We start from the raw sequence: 17,837 nt of genomic DNA on the forward strand, positions 1-17,837 counted from the left end.
ACATGGCTACAGAGTAGAGGTTGCTAAGGGGGGAAGCTCAGTCTAAGAGATGTAACCAAGAATTAGTAGGCAATCCTATGCAAATGAGGGTAAGGATAGTGAATCCCAAGTTTACATAGCAAAAGAGCACAGTCAGTGGAGTGTAGGTGTAGGATAAGGAGAGAATCAGAGTAGAAGATAGGTGACATCATGAGGGGGTATGTATGAAAGAAGTGAAGCTCATTGGAGCAGAGTGGCATGTGTTTGCTGTCAGTTACTCATCATTGCAAGAGGTGTGTCAACAGGTACCCTAGCTAAAGGCAAGAAATTGAAGGTGTATGCTGTGGATAACACTAAAGTTTTTTGTAGAAGTGCTTGCAATGTGTTTGCGCATGGGTGCATGCCCGTACATCCAAGTAAGACTGTGTGCATGCGTATGCGCCTGTGTGCATGCATTTAAGTCGGAGTAAGCATGTCTAAGGTCGTTTAAAGTTGTGTAAGCGCGTTTGCGCCTGTGTGCATGTGTTTTAGCAAGAATAAGCACGTTTTAGTCCGTGTAAACATGTGTGCGTGTGTGTGAGCTGGTGTGCGCGTGTTTGCGCTTGTGTGTGCGGTGCTGCCCCCCTGAGGAAACAGAAAGGGAAAAGGAAGCACAACAAATAGTAGAAAGTTAACCAGGGAGTACTAGCAGAGCTGGCAGGTGAAAACAATCAGAATCAAGCAATTACACAGGCAGTACACTAGCCCAGCCCAGCCCAGCCCAGCACTTAAAACTCAGCAAAGAACTTTCCACTATGTTTTTCTCAGAGACACTGCAACACTGCAGTAAGCTAATAGAAGTGAAAACTGAAAAAGCTTTACTGAGACAAAGAAATGTTAGGGGCTGCCATTGCTGTTATAAGGCGACATATGCAACATGCTGAGGTTGGTGACAATGCGAATACTGATGAGCAACCCACAGTGAGGAGACGGAGAAGAGTGCACAGGCCCAGGGTAACCTACCAGAGGCTACATGAACTGGAAATAGTGGAGTGCTATAGAGTGGACAGAGACCTCATGCAGCAAATTGTTGAGCTGTGCAGGCCATGCCTCACACACAGATCCAACAGAGGGGAACCCATCCCAGTGGAAACCAAGGTATGTGTTGGCCTAAGAATACTTGCAACAGGTACCTTCCCAGAGACCAACTGGTGATATGATGGGGATTTCACAGGCATCAGCATCCAGGGTACTGCACCAGTTCCTGAATGCCATGTCATCACATGTCAGTGATCATGTATATTTCCCCAATTCCCATGAGGTATTGGCCAGCAATATGCATCTTTTTCAGCAAATAGTGGAATACCCTGAGGTAGTGGGTGCAATAGACTGCACGCACATACGCATCAAAGCACCAGCTGGTGAGCGGGGTAGGGTCTACTATAACCACAAGGGTTTCCCCTCCATCAACTGCCAAGTCATGTGTGATGCACCGGGCATAATAATGAATGTGTGTGCTGGCTGCCCTGGAAGCTACCATGATTCCCATATCTGGCATCTGACACAGCTGTACCAGACATTTGCCAATGGGGACATCCCTCATGGTCACCTAGTGGGGGATGCTGGATATGCACTTGAGCCGTGGCTGATTTCACCCATCAGAAATGCACACACACCTGAACAGGAACGCCAAAATGAGGCACATGCACAAACACAAAATGTAATCGAGCGTGTGTTTGGGCTGCTCAAGTCATGGTTGCGGTGCCTGGACACATATGGTGGAGCCTTGCAGTACTCACCAACTACATGTACCCAAATAGTCATGGTATGTGCTATGCTACATAATATGATCCTGCGAAAACAGCTGCAGCAGGAGCAGCATAGGGACGGGCCAAACAGCACCCCACCATTGCCAAGGCCATCACAGGCAGAGAGTGACTCAGAGGAGGAACAACCTGAGCCTGCCCCAGTAGGCAGAAGGAGGTGTGCCCAGTATGCTTTGGCCTTGGCAAAGAGGCAACGCATAGCATATACACTGGCTCAGTACAAACCCTTGAAATTATACTTCTCTCTGACTCGCACATATAGTAAAAGGGATGCCTAACTTGACACTACCTGTTAACAAACATGTATAGGGAGTGTAATATGTGCATCTGACATAGGCAGCCCTGCAGCACCACCTGAGGCATGATTGCCATGTGTTAAGCAATATAAAGCAGTGCTAAGCAGCTTTTACCACTATTTAGTATATGTAAACAAAATTGCACACACTAAGTAGCACAACTTTGGGCAATGTTGAGCAATATTGAGCAGCGTTCAGCAATGTGGGTTAACATTGAGCAATGTTGTGCAAGTTTGGTCAAAGTTGGGCATAGTTGAGCCAAAGCAGGTAAACATGGTCATATTTGCTTTACTGTTCCTTAAGCAGTCTGGTCTGCCCAGTATGAAAATATGAAGCAGTGACAGTCCTCAAACCCAGGATACTGTGCACTATAGTCATAGTACTGACCACTAAACCATGACAGTATTTCAGTGGTCAGCCTGTATGAAGAAATGTTGATAAGTCTATGCAAAGTATCTCATGGAAACCCTGCAGGTGCAGCATAATCCCTGTCGAGTTATGACACAAAGGTGAGGCCTGCAGTAGGAATAGAACCTGATTTTCAACACACACATAGTATAAATGTTAATATTGGTCATGTTCACACACATCAACAAATGTAGTGGTCCTCAGACAGCAACATACTGAAAGGTCACACTGGGCATGCTCACACACTTGAATAAGTGAGACAAATGTCAGGCAACAAAACACTGAAAGGCCAAACTGGGCATGCTCACACACTTAGGCCATGTCTGAGTACAGCAGTGGGCGACACATATCCAGCAGTGGCATGTGTTAACCCAGGAACCTCTCACTATTCACCAATCCGCCTTGTGCACACAGTTATATGACAACAGACACATATATAATATAGTGGAACCCTGTCATAATCAAATATGTTCTGCAGATACGTAGGTTGTTCATAGAAAGTGGGAAAGCAAAGAAGAAACAAAACCTGCAATCAGTATCATCAATAAACAATGTGCATCCCAGACATTATCATAGGTACAGAAGTTGATACTAGGCTATCTGCCCTAGGGCATGTATAAGCCTAGCCAGAGTGTGTTTGGCTTTCACAACCCTGTTAGATTAGTAAACTGTGCCTGTGAATAGTAGGTCACACAAGATAGCCCATTTACATTTAGTTTATTGTGCCTCTGTATAGCAGGGACCTAGAAGATATCCCAGGGGTAAACATACGATCACCCATCCACTTGTCAAGATGTGTCCTGTAGGTGGTCAGTGGGGTGCTCTGTGTATGCGGGATCTCATTCCAGAGTGAGTGGAGCCTCAGGGATAGGAATCTGTCCCTCCAGCATGTCCTATTAATATCTGTGCTGAGGTTTACGTCCCTAGAGCATGTAGCTCTAAGGGATTCAGATATCCTGAGGTGGAGCATGTCCATTAATTCTGGGTTGGACATGGCTTTAAACAACAGGCACAGATCGCATCCGAGTAGGCGGTAAGCGACTGAGTAGAGCTGGAGTTACTTTAGCCAAACTGTGCAGGGCATCTGTGTGAGTCCCTAGATCTACTTGGTGAGGTACTTTTTGGGGCCATTACAGTTGCTGCAGGTGTTGGGTAAGGTACATCCCAAATGGGGCATTGTATCCAAGCATGGGCCTGATGAGTATAGGGGCACAATGACCTCACTTGATCTAGATGTGAAACCTTATGGGATAAGGTGGGCTATATAGAAGGTCTGTCTAACCACTTTGGCAACGTGATTGTCAAAGGCGAGAGTACTAACTACTTGTGTCCCCAAATCCCTAATAACACCTACCGTACATAATGGATTACCACCTATGTGGTAATGTGTGGGCACGTTGTTATTCCCAAAGGGGATGACTATGCATCTAATGGCATTTAGCTGTAGGCCATGGCTCTAGCACCAGTTATCCATCTCTGTGAGACCCTTTTTGAGGATGCTTGTGCCAGCTGGAAAGTTGATTATGGCACCCAGTTTGCAGTCATCTGCGAACATGGTCAGCCATATTCCTCCTGTGTTAGCCTGTATGTCTGAGAAATATATACTGAACAAGAGAGGTCCCAGGACTGAGCCTTGTGGGATGCCACGTGTGACTGGTGTATAGTCAGACATGGCACCTGCAATACTGACCATGTGGGTGCTATCCTTGATCCAGTTAGCAATCCATCTTGTGACATATGTGTCGATATTGAAGCTGGTGATCTTATGTATAATGCCCGAGTGGGGTATTGTATTGAAGTGTTTTGCGAGGTCCAGGTAGGCTGTGTGGACAACCTTCTCTACGTCTATGGACCTGGTAATGGTTTAAAGAAGTCGAACAGGTTCAAGAGGCAAGATCTGCCCACAACAAAGCTGAATTGTGTAGGATCCAGTGTCTGTAGGTTCCCAATGTCTATGTGTATGAGTTCCATGATGATACGCTCCATAGCTTTGCAGACCAGGCTAGTTAGGCCTATAGGGCGATATTGTCTGGGGTCCGTTGTGGCACCATCTCTGTGGAGCACGACCAGTGTTGCTGTACCCCATTCCTTGGGTACATATCCTGTATTAACTCTGATATTGAACAGTGAATTAATGTGAGGGTTACGTTTTTCATGAAGCTCATGTAAGACGCAGGCTGGGACACCATCCGGTCCCATTGAGGCTGTGTTGTCTGCTTTGGAGAGGGCAGCACTCACCTGTTCATCTGTGATGTCAGGGAGGCTACACTCTGTTGGAATGGACATTTGTTCTTTAGGGGGGATGGGGGGAGATATTTGCACTGAACCTGTTTGCCAGGATGTTGACAATGTCTGTGAGTTCAGTGTATGTTTTGTCATTATGCAGTAACTCACAGCATATCTGGGAGTTTCCACCCAGGTTCCTGACATAATTAAAGAAAGCCTTGTGATTGTCCTTAGTGTCTGGTGCAAGTTTCCGTTAGAAGCGGGCCTTAGATGATCGTAGCTTTTTGCTAGTACTGATCAGAGTTGCCTTCCCTTTTTGGGATTGTGCTGTATCATGTAGTAGCCTCCTCCTTCCACTGTATAGCTTATTAATGGTCAGGGTACACCAGACAGGTCCCCTGCCTTTGGAGGAGTGAGTCTTCTTGTTATTTGGGATAGCACGATCCATACATTCTAGTAGGTGTCCATAGAATGCGTTTGTAAAGGATTCAGTGGTCTGAGCCATATTTACCACTGTCCCAGTGTCTTTGAAGGATACCACCTTGGTTTGGAGAAGTGTGACGTTTGCTTTTGAGAAGTTCTTCACTGAGATTACCTAGGATGGGGGTGGGGATGGGATATGGATGTCCAGTGAGATAAATGTATGGTCTGACCTTACCAATGAGGGGGTATACCTCTGGTGTGGAACATAGAGTCCCCATGTTGGTGATGATCAGGTCCAATATGTTTTCCCCTCTTGTGGGTGTGGTGACCAGTTGTGCCATAGCATTTGAGTTTATAAATTTTAGCAACTGTTGTGCGAGGGTGTTGGGGCTTGAGTAGTATTCCCAGTCAATGTTTGGGTAGTTGAAGTCACCCAATATAATGGTGTTTGGAGAGGCTTTCATATTCTCCAGTGTTCCCAGGAATACCGAGTGGTGTTCCTGAGTTCAGGAGGGTGGTCTGTAGCAGGCTACAAACTGAAAGGCAGTTTTGCCCACTGTTAGTTGCACATATATGGTCTCCGATGCTTCGTGCAGTGCTACTAACCTGGAGGTGTATGTATCTGTGATGTATATGGATACTCCCCCTATTTTTGTTGGCCGGTCCGAGTCTTGTGGCCGAAAAGCATGGTATGAAGTATAACCTGGTAGTGCTGGTGTACTTTCAGGAGCCTGAACCAGGTGTCTGTTACTGCACAGATATCGACATTCCCGGGAGAGTTCTGAGTGCATGCATTTTGAGGGTTAGACATCTTGTGTTGAGCAGCATTACCCTTAGTTTCTTTTACCTTGTAACGTCTATGGAGGTGGGTTTGTCTTTTGAGCCTCACTTAAAAAAGCCACTATGGGGGTGGCAAGAGCCTTAGCCAGTATTCGAAAGTCTAGGGGTGACAGGTGCAAGCCATCCATAGCGAAGCTACATGGCATGTCGAGCATGTCATCACAGACTGACAGACACTGGATCCCCTTTGAATGACACCAATATGTTAGCCAACTGTTAAAAGTGATCAGTTTGTCTGTATACTGTGACATCATTCTTGGTGAGGGTAAGATGTTACACAAGGTCAGGGTCATACTGGCCTGGGCTACATGATCAGAGAGCTCCTCTATATCTCTTGTCATGTAGACCAGGGAGGAACTTCTGAGGTTATTCACACCAGCATGGACAATGATGGAGCCATATTTGTGCTTGCTTTGGAGTTACCTGAGTGCATGTGTTATGTGGCGGATCCTGGCACCTGACAGACAGCTCAAAGTGACCTTCTCCTTGTTCAAACTGGTGAGTGGGACGTCAGTGTGTCTGACAATAAGAGTCACCTATTACAAGTGCATTAGGTGTGCTGTTTAGCCCTAAGGGCAGTGACTGTGTGTCACATTGACTTTGTGAACTATGTGATATGTGGGTATTGTTGTGGGGTAGCAGTTGTTTGGGTGTCTGCTTTGGAAGTCTCTGCTGCTTAGGCAGAGTATATTTAGAGCCTCCGAGTATGTTTTTGTCTGGTAATGTGTTTTGTTTGCGGTTTCTATAGGTCTATGTGAGACTGGATATGTGGTGTGTGTGGTTACCTTCACCACCTGATAGACTGTGCCAGTCATGGGTCGAGAGAGCTCAGCCTCCTGTTTGTCTATATAGTTGCATCTCTCACATATATCTGAGTTTGTTGGGAGGAGTAGAGGGTTTGTCTGTGTACATAAGGCAGTTGTAACATTGCGTCAAAATTCCAATATTCACCAGCTGGACTGGAGAGTACACACGAAACCGACCTTTGGACATGCCAGGATATTATGATGACATACTCTGTTGACTGATCACAAAGGATCAGTAGGGTGTTAAGTGTGTAAAAGAGTATAACAGATGTTTAGTGGTCAGGTTTGTCGGTGTTTTGGAAAGATTATCTGTGAAGGAGTCCAGACAGAACCATGACACCTCCTTCAGCTATGTTATAAATAGCAATGTACACTCATATATGTCCTGAGTCAGTGCCAGCTGTACCTGACTGACAATGCCGACATCCTGTTAGACAGGCCCATATATACATACCCACCTCCCACTGACAAAAGGCCCTATCATCATACCAGGAGATATCACATGTAGAATGGGTAAACAGCTCCTCACAAAGCCGAAAACATGACATCAATTGGATTACATTATTTCCCTAGATGTGTCGTAAGTGAACTACAGAACTAACAGACCCTGCACCTGAACAGTCTGTTGAGCCTCACCCTCTCTACAGGATCTGAAACTGTTGAATGTGTTACAGCAACATATGGCACACTCCACAAGTGTTGGTGCACAACAGACCATGGGAACTATAGTCCTATAAGCCTATGAAGTTTGAACTGCAAGGCCATGGAGTACATCAGGATTGAAGTCATAAACAGAGCTATTGGAAGCCGACAAACACACAACCCTACCAACTGTGGTATGTTCGTCAGCAGATCATGGTTCCCAAACCTGCTAGACTGTTTGCAAGGCAGCCACCCAGGACATACATCACTGAAAGGAGCTACACACATCCCACATAGACTTTGAATAGCCCTTTATCAACATCCCAGACACATGTCGTATCCACAAAATCAACAATCTGTGCATAAATATGTATTGTCATATGAAGGAATGGCAATTTGTCCACAGATAGATCACACAAGCTAAGAATTGTGGAGTCCTGTTCAAGCTGTTAACACCTGCTGACCCACATGGTTCATTCCTGGGATTGCATAAAACAAAGTGCACACACATTACCATGTCCAGTCTGATGATGTCAGCATCCTACAAATATAGCAGGAGAAAAGAAGCCATCCAGGAAAGCATATAGCATGTCATGTTAATGCGTATTTCTCTAATATCATAACATAGTTACGTAGGGGCTTGAATCCTGCAATTGTTAAGTGTGTGTGGTGGGGGTGTACACGTGTGCATGATTTCCTTTGAGAAGAGTGGCCTTTTTGGAGACTGGGAAAACACATTAAAAGAGGTAAATTCCTCTTTGGCAAGTCTGATGATGTCAGTATCCCACAAATACAGCAGTGGAAATGAAAACTTCTAGTAAAGCATATAGTCCATCATATTAATGCGTATCTCTCTAGTATCATAACATAGTTAGGTAGGGGCTTGAATCTTGCAATTGCTGAGTGTGTGTGGGGGGGTGTTTGTGATTTCCTTTGAGAGGAGTGACCTTTTTGGAGACTGGGAAAACGCATTAAGAGAGGTAAATTCCTCTTTGGCAAGTCTGATGATGTCAGTATCCCACAAATACAGCAGTGGAAATGAAAACTCCCAGAAAAACATATAGCACGTTGTGTTAATGCATGTCTCTCTAGTATCATAACCTAGTTAGATAGGGATTTGAATCCTGCAATTGCTGAATGTGGGTGGGGGTGTGTATGTGTGTTTGTGTGGTTTCCTTTGAGAGGAATGGCCTTTTTGGAGACTGGGAAAACACATTAAAAGAGGTAAATTCCTCTTTGGCAAGTCTGATGATGTCAGTATGCCACAAATACAGCAGTGGAAATCAAAACTCCAAGTGAAGCATATAGCGAGTCATGTTAATGTATATTTCGCTAGTGTCATAAGATAATTAGATAGGGGTTTGAATCCTGCAATTGCTGAGTGTGTGCGGGGGGTGTGTGTGATTTCCTTTGAGAGGAGTGGCCTTTTTGGAGACTGGGAAAACACATTAAAAGAGGTAAATTCCTCTTTGGCAAGTCTGATGATGTCAGTATCCCACAAATACAGCAGTGGAAATGAAAACTCCCAGAAAAACATATAGCACGTTGTGTTAATGCATGTCTCTCTAGTATCATAACCTAGTTAGATAGGGATTTGAATCCTGCAATTGCTGAATGTGGGTGGGGGTGTGTATGTGTGTTTGTGTGGTTTCCTTTGAGAGGAATGGCCTTTTTGGAGACTGGGAAAACACATTAAAAGAGGTAAATTCCTCTTTGGCAAGTCTGATGATGTCAGTATGCCACAAATACAGCAGTGGAAATCAAAACTCCAAGTGAAGCATATAGCGAGTCATGTTAATGTATATTTCGCTAGTGTCATAAGATAATTAGATAGGGGTTTGAATCCTGCAATTGCTGAGTGTGTGCGGGGGGTGTGTGTGATTTCCTTTGAGAGGAGTGGCCTTTTTGGAGACTGGGAAAACACATTAAAAGAGGTAAATTCCTCTTTGGCAAGTCTGATGATGTCAGTATCCCACAAATACAGCAGTGGAAATAAAAACTCCAAGTCAAGCATATAGCGTGCTGTGTTAATGCATATCTCTCTTGTATCATAACATAGTTTGATAGAGGTTTGAATCCTGCAATTGCTGAGTGTCTGTGACACTGTTGATTAATGTGTTGTGGGTTTTGCTTTTACTACTGTATGACATATCACTAAAACAACAGTATGTGCAATGCACACTTCAGGTATCTGTGTGGCAAATACACATATGTACATGTGACCTCAATTGGTAACTGTGTGGCAAAGACATATATGTACATGTGACCTCAGTCACTTCATAGGTGTGAAGCCTGCTTTCTACACAAATACATCTGTTACCATTGACAGTTGGTGCTGCTGCTTCTCAGACCGTAGGTCACATATGTATGTATGTGACAAGGCCAGCCACTGTAGTGATCTGTGCCCTAGGTCATCTGTGTCGCACACACACATGACAGTTTCTATAGAATAGTGTGAGTGAGGGTTCATGCCTGGGGCATATTTCAGACATGTTCAAACACAACACAGTCTGTCAATAATGGGCATTCATTATAGGTGTACAACAACTCCGTGGATATGCATACAGACCCCTTATTGCTTATGTGATACACTGAGGGACATCAGCATACCTTTGGGAATGTGAATATCAAAGGACAGCTGATATCACATGTGGCTGTATGTACACATCGGTACCCCTGCTACATGTTGTGGGCTACTAGCAATGTGGTACTGTCAGGATACTATGTATAGTAAATGTGGATGACTATGCTATAGTTGGCTTATAGCTTCACAGCATGGGTTGGTCAACAGGTATCTGTCTGTATGATACCCTTGTGGAGGATAAGTGTCTAATCCGGAGAATGCATTGTAGGCCACTGTATGCATTACCAGATGTGGACGGATATATCCCTAGTGTGTCTGCTTGTACCTAGGATGGCCACATGCCAAACAGGAGTAGTCACGGGAATGTGTGGCGGTCAATACCACTGGTAACTGGTATAGTATAGTACCAGAAAGATTCAAATGCTACTGTGTATCCTACAGCTGTGTGTCAGTTGTCAAGACATCATCTAACGATTGGTTAAAATCAGGCTGTTGAGGTTATGTACACTACCAGAATGCAAACCAATGACTGATATTAACAGTATCACGCACAGCATAGTGTCAAACCATGTCATACACACATGTGTACCCAAGTTGTAACATATGTGTAGTAAAATGCATACTGGCCACCAATAGGAAATATGAAGTGTTAACACTGTGTAATACAGGGCATGTCACCCTTCCCATGTGTCCACCATGCACATACATGCAGACAGTGCACCTCCACCATGTTCACAAATGTGCACCTGCAAATCTGTACTGCACACATCACACACGTACCGTCCACTAACCAACACATGCTGCCAGTACCACACACATCAGCCAAGTGGCACATGGGTGGACAATCCATGTTTGGAATTAACACTGGTATAAGCAATACTACATTGATAATCATAGCTTTGATGCATCATGCCTGCTCAGATATACCTACAAGGATATCATTACACTTTACTGTTGACAGCATGCTAACATTGCTACACTGCTATTAGGTCACCCTGTGCATCAGCACCATATTAGCCTGTTCCTGCATCAATGTCACAGATGACAGGAGGTGGCACAGTTTCATCATATGCACAGGGTGTGTTATTGGTTTGCCAGAGCCCGACAATGACCCATCTAATCGACATGCATGTGTGTGTGTGTGTGTGTGTGTGTGTGTGTGTGTGTGTGTGTGTGTGTGTGTGTGTGTGTGTGTGTGTGTGTGTGTGTGAGGAACAACAGTACAGTATGGGTCAGTGTTGATGTAATGTGTGTGTATGTGTTAGCCTTAGGTGTTGGGTTTATGTGTGTGTGTCTGCATGCACACAGTTCCCCCTTGTGGCTGCCAAATACGGGAGGTTGTGAGACAGCCACAGACTGTACCTGCCAGGCTGTGCAGATCACTGTCTCCGGCCACAGACACAGTACCTGTGCCTGTCAGGGGTGACACGGACAGTATCGGGTACTAAGCCATACTGGGTACTATCGTCAGAGCCAGAGGGATGTCGACTGGACCCATGTCCCTGCTGGGACTGGCCAGAGCCATGTGCATGTGGTCATCTTGGATGCTCTACCGACAGCCCAGCCCTAACATTCCTGGGGCTGCTACTGCCACTACGGGAGCGGCTGGGACTTGTGTGTCGTCTACGATGACTGCCAGCTGATGATGTTGCTGGCATATGTCCACGTTGATGTCTCAGCCATCCTGCACTGTCCTGGTGCATGGACATTACATTGTGGAGGACATCTAGTGTCTCCCCCCAACGTCTATCAATGACCTCGGTGTAATTACGGATGGCACTGGCAAAGTCACAGATACTGTCATTGATAGCAGTGTTATGAGCCCTCTGCACCCTTAGTCCCTGCCTGGTGTACCGTTCCATACATGCCTGTGCTTGCATTACAGCCCGGAACATACCTGAGGTTGTGAGACCTGTGGGGGCACATCTGCCAGGGGCATTATGACCAGCAGTGCTCCCACGAGAACCCCTGGACATATGCCTATGTGGTACCGTTCCAGTTGTCTGGGCATGGCTGCTGTGTGGGGTTGCATGTGCCATAGATACCACACTATCCTGGTCAATGCCTACTGTATGCTGTTCCTCAGCTAAGGTCATTGGTGTTGCGGGATGTATTGGCAGTATGTATGTGCGCATAGATGGAAGTGGAAAGCTGTGTACTGTCGATTGGCGGACCAACAATAGACCCTGTCAAACCTGTCTGTGCCACAACACATGTATCATCATGTCCACTATTTGTGGCAGTGACTTCAGGTTCTCTGCTGCACTCATCCAACAATACCTCAGCACCTGTGAGAGGGAGACAGGAAACACACTTTACCATCTGTACAGGATGTTAGCACACATGCACACATGCACACAATACACTACTCAGTCAAGTTGACACACACACACACACCAACAGCAATATGGAACATATTCATTAGTGGTTGATGGTGGAGTAGAGTATCACAAGCCAAAGAGTCCTATCACATATGTCAGAATGCAGGATATGTGTTGCTCAACAGCATGCAGTCCGAGTGTGGAGAGTCCTTGTTGATAACAGTATACATGCCGTTGATGCATGTGTGTTGTTCAATGATTGGCCTCACCCTGGAACACAATGTGTACATGGACACAACATTGCAGTGCAAGTCTGAAATGCTTTCCAATGCCCTGTGCACCATCACTCATAGGTATACATACCATGGCCAGATGCACACAACTGTCAGGTGTATAGCAATGAATGCTATGTGTAGTACTGTAGTTACTGTAACTGGATGTAGTGTAGTACCATGAGCCATCATTAGGCAGCATCATGTGGTCACTCAAGGCCACTAATGTATGTCACACTGGCAACTATCTTGCTGTACCTGACCTGCACCACTTTGGCTACATTAACCATTTCACAGCCAGTTGTTACATGGGCATGTAAGGTGTTCAATAGGGAGCATTGCCTAACATGACTGTGTTGTGTGTTGAAGCATGTCACACCGCCCCATCATATGCCCCTACCCCTCAGGTATAGTATGTGTGCTGTGTTGATGACATTTGAGATACTGGAGTATGATCTTACAGCAGGTGTCTACATATGCCATGTGTATCATATTAACACTTACTGCATATGACAAAGTGGTGTATGTTGTGTGCTTGTGTATTGACTCTGCCTATACAATGTCCACTACAGTGTACCACAATTGGCTGGGATGCTCTGTGTATTGCATGTGTTTGAGGCAGCTACTCATGTTACTGGGGTGTGCATAGTCCCACAAAGAACATGCAGAACATGCACTATGTGTAGGTGTTTAACATGTGTATATGGCCTACAACTCTCCTATGACATGCACATGTTATATGCTATATTAAATGTAGAACACTCACCAGGATGGGTCTGCTGTCTTGCTATCACACCAGAGGGACCTGCAAGGATATGAGACAGTTTGTCAGTGTCAACAACTATGGCATTGCTGCTGTGAGTTTGCAATTTTACAGTAGTACAAGAGGTGACAGTCACAGGCATACAGATTATGTCCCAAATTATCAGTATTGCATGACACCAGGCTCCACATCTTCTGAATGCACAGTACACATCTGATAAATGCATGTTCTAACAATTGAGCTAACAGTAGTCTACAGATATGCTATGTTACCTGCACACTCTGTATCGACGTGCTGGGTGACTCCGGCCTCCATGATGACACAGGTCTGTTGTACTGGTTGGCGAGGAGCCACCATGCTGAGGAGCAGCTCTTCCACTCTGATGAGGGGGGGATGTGTTGTTGCACCACCACCTGTGGCAAGCTGTTGTCTGTGGACATCAGAGGCATGCTGCCGGACATGTCTGATTAAATCACTGCAGTGATGGCGTACCTGCTCATAAGTCTGGCTATGCATGCCTACATCATTCACCCGATGGACAACATCCTGCCACAGTGCAGTGTGGCCATGCTGGTCCTGGCTGGTTCTGGAGAACAACAGGTTGTGATGATGTATCCGGGCATCTACAATGACTTCCTCCTCCACAGGGAAATAAGCAGGTTTCCTGTTGTGAGACATGTCCCTGGAAGACAATAAAACAGTAATTGTGAGCAAGTCATATGGCACACTTAACATTCTAAAGTACAGACATCAATGAAATGCCATATATAGCAACCTATTGGCTGTCAGTAGATACACACTTTTAATACCACATATGACTGCTCAGCCCACAACTGCCTGACAGTGCCTGGCACATACTATATACCAAACCATGTTCTGCACAGCAACAAAGTGAAACCAGTATGTAAGACTATACAACAGTACATGGCACACTGTATGTGACACAATGCACTACCTAGCCACATGAGGTGTATATGAAGCTAATGCATACAGACATTTGTCATCCATTGAAATTAATGTAAAGTACAGTTACAGTACTACCAGTACACCATGCTACTTGTTGATAGCAAAATCCTCAGTAACATATGTGCACATTCATCACTATAGGTGGCATACTGCTGTACTACACTATACATGTTGCTAGATATGCACTTATATCCTGTGACACACATATCACCGAGGCCATGTTACAGGCATACCCACACACACATCAGGCATACCTACAAGACACAAAGGTGTGGCAACCCAGATTAGTTTTACCTGTGTACCATACAGTACTGTGTGTCAGCACCTACAAAACCTCATGCCTGAGGTATGTAATGTGTGAGGACTACAGGTAACAAACAAAACAGTGTTTCCAAGCAATGTGGATATAAACCATACTGTGCTGTTTAGTACTACAGTTCATACGGGATTTGTATTCACTAGTGTTAACAATCAATAAGCATACATGTACTGCTTTAGCCTAAAATGGCACACTCCAGTCAACACCATGGGACTATGTCACACCATATGCCATACTGCTTTTCCTGCCTAGCAATAGCATACGTATCTTTTGCTGGGATTAGAGCTACAACACTACATACCATGATATACACAGTTTCCCACTAGGCTATCACACATATACACATCTTTGACACATTCGCCTACACATTCTCCATCACACCCAGTCAACCTCACATAGCAAGTAATGCAACAAGTACATGCATGTGTGCATCGGTTCCTAGGTAGCTAATAGGCTATTATCTGTAGGGCCTATGGAAGCCTAGCCATATGGTACCCTGCCCTTCAACACCCATGTAATGTAAGTTCATGTGCCCCTGTCATGCAGAGCCACAGAGGTGATTCCCGGGTTGTGTTTCCTATCTCACTTCCAATCATCATGATTATTCATGACAACTGCTAATGAGGACCTTCATTTGCTATTGATAGGTTGTTAGTTCCAGAGTATGGTATGTGTCTGAGATGATAATGTACCACTCCAGCATGTTCTGCTTTTTGACGTTACAAGGTTTAGATTAGTACAGTGTGTAGCTTGTATTGAGTTTCATCTGTTCATATGGAACATGTCCAACGCCTGTGGGTTTGGCATAGCTTTGTATGTTAGGCAGAGGTAACCTCTGGGTAGGCGGTATGTGACACAGTGTAGCTGTGGTTTTGTAAGACAGTCTGCATAGGGCATCTGTTTGAGTCTGGTAATACTCTTTGTGAGGTAGATGTCTGATGTCTACAGTTGCTGTGGATGTCTTCTGAGGTACATACCAACAGGGCCATCGTACTCTATGATGGGTGTTATGACTGATGAGTAGAGTGGAACACTGACCTCTTTTTCCATGGATGACACACCTTTTCTGATGACATGTGGACCGTACTCATTTTACATGACTAGTGTGGCACTGTGATTATCAAAACGGACACTACTGTCCACCTGTGTCCCGTAGTCTCTTATTACACTTTCGGTGTTGAGTAGACTACCACCTATGTGGTAGTTCATGGGTACAGGGTTTCTAACAAAAGGGATGGCAATACGTATACAGCATTGAGCTTGAGCGTACATATGAACATCCATTGGTGTACATATAGATATACATATAGGCACATATACAGTCCACCTTTCATGGTGGGAATATCAATTATGCAAAGGTTGAGAGGGATACAGTTATGTAATGATATTGCACAGTCTTGTGCAGAATATATGGAAGGTATTCTCAGCCCATGTATCTTTAGCAGGATCCCCTATCTGGAAGACTACAAACCTAAAAAATCATACCCACGGCGTTTAAACACCACATGTCATATGCCAGCACTGTATGCTGTCTTGTTTGACACACACTACAACCTACATATAAATATGCACATAACAACCTGCACCAACATATAAATGTCCACCCTTCACAAACAGTTGCAGTATGTCCCTTGCTCTATGCACATGTTCGGATGCTAATATATCAGACACATATATATCTCTCCATATGTGTGTGCCATACACACACAGGGTCCACACTGTTGTAATTCCGTACACCTCACGGATGACCTGTTGGGCCTTGCTACAACATGGACAGTTGTCACATGTGTGCATACAGTAATAGTACAGGGAGTATATATAGCTGCAAATGCTACATTACTATACTAGCCTGGTACAGCAGTTGACAATGCTAAGCTACACATTATGTGACTATCATGCATGTCTTACTCTGTCACATCCAAGTTTATATAGGTGCTTGCACTACTCCCCCAAACTGCCATTATACGCAGTACTGTACAGACCATAGATAACATGTTCAGATGTTTGACATATAATGCTGAGCTACATATGTCACAGTTATGTCCCACTGCACACAGCTACACACTAATTTCTCCATGGCAGTAGTTATGCATGCCATCAGTGCATACATACCTACTGCTGCCACATATGCATGTTTCAGAGTATGTACAGTACTACTGATAAACATCTACTACTTGCCGGTAACTACAAATCTGTTACATACCTGTTTGTCCCTTTCAGGTCTGTCTGTGTATGCTGTGACAATGTTTTTTTTTTATTAAGTAAAGTTTTTTACTTAAGTTTTATTTTTGGTTATTAATTAAGTTTTTTTTTTCTTAATTAATATATTTAGGTTATAATTAAGTATATATATTTGTTACTTAATTAAATATTTCTTTATTAAGTACTACAGTTTGTCACTACTCTCCAGGAGTACTAGAGTTGCTGACACGTGCAATGTAATGATTGCATGTGGGGATAGCAAGTACAATCTGATTTTATAGGTATCTGCGCATGTGCATGTGATGCCCTCTGCAACAATTGGTGCCCAGCATTTGGTAAATGCATACAGCCTGCTGTGTGGTAATTGCAGTACTCACTGTCATAGCAACCCAATGGTATAAATTGCTAAGGTATGTAGGCGTAGCCCTTTCAGATTTCCAGAGTGGGGCCCATGCTTGTTTGCTGTGGACACTGTTGTGTAAGTCAGAAGGTTGGTATACATCTTATAAATGAAGCTAGAGGTGTAGATAATGATGTACATGTTGTACTCACACCTGACTGTTGCCACTTCCAGTACAGAGTTATCAGTGTAGAGTTTAACTCACCCCTACAAATGCTTACACAACATTTATGTGACTATGTAGTTTCTTTTGTACTCATATAATTAACTGCCATACAAATGTAGTTATTGAGAAGTATTCTTTTGGCACATGAACTGTTTGTGAACTGTTATACTGTGAATATTAATGTACTCACTTCTGCAGGGTTTGTGTTTTTTATTGTTGACATTAGCACAGGGTTCTCAGGACAACTGGACAATTCCAGTACTGAGTATGCCTTCCTACACCCTTGGTAGACCCTAAACACACAAGTATATTTTAATTATGGGGGGAGATGCTTACATATAGAGAGCATTATGTATTATTGTGTGAATATTATCTTACTGGACTTAAAGGATTGGTGTGTACCTGTTAGTTTATCAAGG

This window comes from Protopterus annectens, chromosome 7.part1 (assembly GCF_019279795.1).
Source record: "Protopterus annectens isolate FY-2018-M chromosome 7.part1, PAN1.0, whole genome shotgun sequence".
NCBI classification, from domain to species: domain Eukaryota; kingdom Metazoa; phylum Chordata; order Ceratodontiformes; family Protopteridae; genus Protopterus; species Protopterus annectens.